Raw genomic sequence first — 6287 nt, 5'->3', positions numbered from 1 at the left:
CATCTGCTGGTTTTTGAACAAAAGATCGTATTTGATATTAAAAATAAAGTAATAATGATTTATAAATGTGTTGTTAGGAACTTTTTACATCACGTTTATAAATAAAGTTTATATTTAATAGTCAAACATTTATGTAGCGACTTCAAAAGAGCCTTTTGGTAAACAAACTGTTTAAAAAGATACTTAGAAAACTCAGAAGTGATGATGTTATAAAAATCTAGGGAATAAATGACATTGTTAAACCCAGATTTGTATTTTTCACGTTTGTCATCTGACTCTAAACATGTCATGGCTGCGGTGGCAGACGTGTGGTGAGTGTGAGGAAGGACCCAGACGCTGGCACTGGCTTAGATGTGAGCGAGCTTTATTAACATGAAGGTGAAACAAACAGGAACGTGGTGGACAAAACCAAAACCTAAGAGTAACCTAAACTGGGAAAAGCTAAGCAAAAACAAACCTGAAACCTTGAGACATGAAACAGAGATGTAGGGAGAACAACGCGGGGAGAATGCACAGGAAGACGGAGGAAGATACCGAACCAGCAACGAGGACCAGGGAACACACACTATAAATACACACACCAGCAATCAGGGGATGGGAAACAGGAGGGAAACAGGAGGGAGACATCACAGCTGACGAAGCAGAGGAGACGTAAATAGAACGCACTGACATCAGACAGAGACCTTCAAAGTAAAACAGGAAACACATACACGTAATGACACAACTTAACCGACCCCCACTCCGACCCCCACTCCTGCACTTCGCCCACATTGGAAGCGCCTCAAGCGGTGTGAGAGGAAGCAGAAGAGGGGTAAGCGCGGTGGCATCCGAGCTAGGCTAGCGGCTAGCCCACACAAACCCGCCATCCCCTCTATCGTTCTGGCCAACGTGCGCTCGCTAGAAAATAAACTGGACGACATCCGACTGCTACGTTCATCTCAAAGGAATGTAAAAGACTGCTGTGCTTTTGTGTTCACGGAAACATGGCTCAGCGACAGTGTCCCGGACCGTGCCATTCAGCTCGACCAGCTAACATGCTACCGTGCTGACAGAGTCATCGTCGCGGGAGGTAAGACCCGCGGGGGAGGACTTTGTGTTTACATCAATGATGCCTGGTGTCGCGATGCTGTTGCGGTCTGCAAACACTGCTCACCAGTGCTGGAGCTTATGGTTATTAAGTGCCGGCCATTCTATCTACCGAGGGAATATACAGCCATACCACTGTGCGCTGTGTACATCCCTCCCTCCTCCAATGTCAACAACAGGAACGAGGCACTGAATGAACTGTACCAGCACATCAGTGAGCAGCAGACAGCCCATCCTGATGCTTTTCTCATCCTGGCTGGGGATTTCAATCATGCAGACTTAAAGTGCGTGTTTCCAAAAATACAACAACACATAGACTTTCCAACAAGGGGAAATAACACACTGGACTTTGTTTACACCACCCGGAGAGGAGCTTACAAAGCTTTTCCCCTCCCCCACCTCGGCGCCTCAGACCATATCACTGTCATGCTAATGCCTGCTTACAGACCGCTCGTTAAAGTCACCAAACCGGTTCGTAAGCGGATACAAGTGTGGCCAGAAGGGGCTTCAGAGGCTTTACAGGACTGTTTTAACATCACAGACTGGAACATGTTTAAGCAGGCTGCCACCTATAACAACACCACTGACCTCCAGGAGTACGCAGAGACTGTTACTGCCTACATCAACAAGTGTATTGAGGATGTAACAGTCACGAAAACCATAACTGTCCGGGCCAATCAAAAACCATGGATGACAGGAGAGGTCTACAGGCTGCTGAAAGCTCGGAATGTTGCCTTCAGAGATGGAGACGAGGCGAGCCTGAGGACAGCTAGGGCCAACCTTTCCCGTGGTATCAGAGAAGCTAACAGACAGTACTCCAGGAAAATATCTCACCACTTCAAAGACAGCAGAGACTCACGGAGCCTGTGGCGGGCATTCAGACCATCACAGATTACAAGCCCCACCACAGACCTGTGATAGCACTATCCCCTGCTGAACGAGCTGAACACTTTCTTTGCTCGCTTTGAAGTCCAAAACAGCACCACTGCACAGAAGACCCCACCCCTCCTGGTGACCAGGTGATGACTCTGTCCCCGGACAGCGTGAGGAGATCCTCAGCAGGATCAATGCACGTAAAGCTCGGGTCCTGACAACATTCCTGGTCGTGCACTGAGAGACTGTGCAGTGGAACTCACTGATGTCTTCACAGACATCTTCAATATATCACTTATCCAGGCTGTCGTCCCCACATGTTTTAAAGCCACTACAATCATTCCGGTTCCAAAAAGTCATCTCCTCCTGCTTTAATGACTACCGTCCTGTTGCACTTACTCCCATCCTGATGAAGTGCTTGAACGACTAGTCATGCAACACATCAAGACTGTCCTGCCCCCTCCCTGGATCCCTTCCAGTTTGCGTATCGGCCCAACCGCTCAACCGATGATGCTATCTCCACTGCACTCACACACCTGGACAAAAAAGACTCATATGTTCGAATGCTGTTCATAGATTTCAGTTCAGCATTCAACACTATAATCCCCAACAGCTCACTCAAAAACTGGTCCAGTTGGGGCTTAACACCTCTCTGTGCAACTGGCTGTTGGATTTCCTCACCGGAAGACCTCAAGCAGTGCGGGTCGGCAGTAACACATCCAGCACCATCATTTTAAACACGGGGCCCCTGCAGGGATGTGTGCTGAGCCCCTCCTCTTCACTCTGCTGACCCATGACTGCACTCCATCATACAGCTCCAACCTCTTCATCAAGTTTGCGGACGACACAACGGTGGTGGGTCTCATTAGCAACAGGGATGAGACCGACTACAGAAGTGAGGTGAGACGCCTGGCCACGTGGTGTGTTGACAACAATCTCTCTCTGAATGTGGAGAAGACGAAGGAGATTGTTGTGGACTTCAGGAGAATGCACACCCAACATGCTCCTCTGACCATTGACGGAGCGTCTGTGGAGAGAGTGAGCAGCACTAAGTTCTTGGGTGTGCACATCACAGAGGATCTCTCCTGGACGCACAACACCACAGCACTGGCCAAGAAATCACAGCAGCGTCTCTTCTTTCTCCGCAAAAACTAGAAGAGCAGGAGCACCAGCCCCATCATGTACTCTTTCTACAGAGGCACCATCGAGAGCATCCTGTCGAGCTGCATCACTGTGTGGTTTGGAGCCTGCAATGCGTCCTGTCATAGAACCCTCCAACGCATAGTGAGAGCTGCAGAGAGGATCATTGGTGTCTCTCCCTCCCTCCAGGACATTTACAGCACCGTCTCACTAAAAAGCCCTTTGCATAGCGGCTGATCCCACGCACCCAATGCAAAGCTTCTTCAAGCTGCTGCCGTCAGGGAGGAGACTGCGGAGTCTCCAGGCCAGGACCAGCAGACTGAAGGACAGCTTCATCCATCAGGCTGTCAGGAAGCTTAACTCCTCCCGATTCTGCCCCTCTCCCTCTCTCCTCCACGGTCTCACTGAACTCTGTCACACACACACACACACTCTGACTCACTCACTGGCCTGCACTAGTTATTAGTCACTTTGTGGAGCATTGGACTGCCATTACCTCATAAGACTTTGTTGTTACACTATCTCCTACCGTACATTACCAAATCTCCATTTGCACTACCTTGCCTGGTTTACACTCAATGTCATTTACCCTTACCTGAATATTGTATATTGTATAGCTTTTTTTTGTTATATGTAATATTGTACTGTATTTATTTAAATTTTTACTTTTTAATTATTTTACTTGCATTTTTAATCTCTCTTATATTTAAATGTTCATTTGGGTTTGAGAGTAACGAAATTTCTATTCTCTGTATGTCCTGTACATGTGGCAGAATTGACAAATAAAGTTGACTTTGACTTTGACTTAACACAGACTGGGGGACATAGAAAATAGGAACATGAAACGTGAAAAAGGACAGTACAAAACCCCAGAATAAACAAAACCGCAGAATAATAATAATAAATTAAAACATATATACGGAGTCACAGACTCCGAACCATGACATACATATTTGAAATTTCCCCCAAAATATTCACATATTATTTAAAAAATACATATTATAGTCACTACTTTATTTTAATTGTGTTTAAATCGGTGCTACAGTTTTTTAATAGAAAAATTTAATCAATGTAGGACTTTTCCAATTTTTCCACTAAAGAGGAGATACGTGTGGAGCACAAATATGGTGTTTATGATTAAAACTTATTATAACAAGAATATAAATTTTATTGGTTGAATTGACTTATCTGGACTTGTACTTTATATCATTATTCCTGCAGAATATTATGAAAAAGGAAGGATGATTTTTGGAGAGAAGAGTGAACCTGTAACAAACACTGTCACACTAACCTTCATCTATCTGTCTGTGTCTCTACAGCACTGGTTACCATGGCAGTAAAGGTGATTCAAGATGATTTAACATTGACCAAGAGAGTTGGAGGAAAAGTATCCTTCAGCTGTTGGACTGAACAGTGTAGCAACAGCTATGTTTTCTGGTACCAGAAGAAAGAAAAAGAAACATTCAAAGTTATTCTGCGCATTTATACTGATGATGGTAGTGTTTATTCAGGTTATGGTCATCCTCAGAAAAATGATTTCTCAGTTGAGATGAATCAGAACATCTTTGAATTGAAGATAGAGAAAGTTAAACTCGATCATTCAGCCACCTACTACTGCTCCCGTTGGAAGTATGATACCCACAATAATAAATGATCCCTGCAGCCTGAACAAAAACCAACAGATGAACAGATGTCAAACAGTGTTTGTGACAGGAAGAGAGCAGTAAACCACAGCCCAGGTTCACAGATTTCACCTCCATCTCAGAGTCACAAACATACTGAGCTTCATGTAGGTTTACTGCTCTAATAATTAAGATTATTTTATTTTGACAATTATGTTAGCATGCTCATATGAGCATTGTTTGCTAACTTTGGCAAATAAGCCCTGAAAACAAAACACAGCTTCATGTGACAGGATTGTTATTTAGTGTTCAACTCCAAGTCTGTTTTTAATCATTCTTGCCTCCTTTAAATGTTTACAGGTCACCTTTAGAATTTTCTTTTGGAAAACGGGTCCTAAGTGCCTTCAGCATGTTTTAATATCTATGCTATATTTCTTTGAATACTGGCTCTTTGATTTGTTTTATCTAATGTCTGATTCATGCTGTTGATATTTGGGAAGATTAGAACTTATTCCAAATAAATCTGTGGCAGCACTCTGAGCTTTGATAAGTTTCCAGACAATCATGACTGTGCATGAGTCTTGTAAAACATTTGTCCTAATGTTGTTCCTGCATCCAAATGAGAAGGCGAAGACTTGAGGTTCAAACCTTTTAAAACTTGAATAAAGCAGAATAAAAGTCATCACAGCTTTTAATAAGGACATATAAATGATGTGAACATTAGTGACATTAAGTGTGTTTTTTAAATGTTCGAAGGAAAACAGACCAGAGTTGAATAATTCACCCACTACTTACCTTTTTTATTTCATTTATGTTTTTGTATGGAGGGTAGGACAGTCTCTAAACACTGTTTCACATTTCAGAATAACCTACATGAAAATTAAACATTAAACATCTAAAAGAAATTCAAACACAGACGTCAGTTTAAACAAAATGATCTTCCTATTGCTAAATGAAGCTAGCTTGACTCTGCTTGACACTGAGCCATGTCTGTCAATTTTGTGTCTGCGTCCTGTTAACAAAGGCTGAAGATGGGCAAGCTGAGAGGCTGTGAGCTTTACTGGCTGTTAAACTTCAACAACCTTTCCTACCTCAGCGAAGGCGTCACTGTTGTTACTAATTAAATGTCTTCAGATTTCCTTCATCTTAATCCTGACAAAACTGAGGTCCTTGTTTTCAGCCAAGACAGCTTCTTTAAGGAGGTCAGTTATTACTAGAGATGGACCGATCGGATATTACATATCGGTATCGGTCTGATACTGACCTAAATTACTGGATCGGATATCGGAGAGAAATAATCACCTCACAAAACGCGCTACTTGGCATAAAACAGCTCAGAGCAGTATGTGTCACGTGATAGAGCGGCTGTTGTCTGCGACACCTGTCGGCGGTCTGTTGGAGCATTTGGAGCCTCGCTACATGCTTCCTAACCGCGGCATTTCATCTCGGCGAAAACTATCCCAGAGAAGTAAAACAAGTGAGTAAGTTCATCCCTGAATGTTTGCATAGTATTGTGGCGAGCTCAGAGAAGGAGGAGACAGAGGTTTCGTTTGGTCTTGCTTTCCG

Source organism: Oreochromis aureus, linkage group 18, assembly GCF_013358895.1.
Source record: "Oreochromis aureus strain Israel breed Guangdong linkage group 18, ZZ_aureus, whole genome shotgun sequence".
Taxonomy (NCBI): domain Eukaryota; kingdom Metazoa; phylum Chordata; class Actinopteri; order Cichliformes; family Cichlidae; genus Oreochromis; species Oreochromis aureus.
This window is presented reverse-complemented; position numbering follows the sequence as displayed.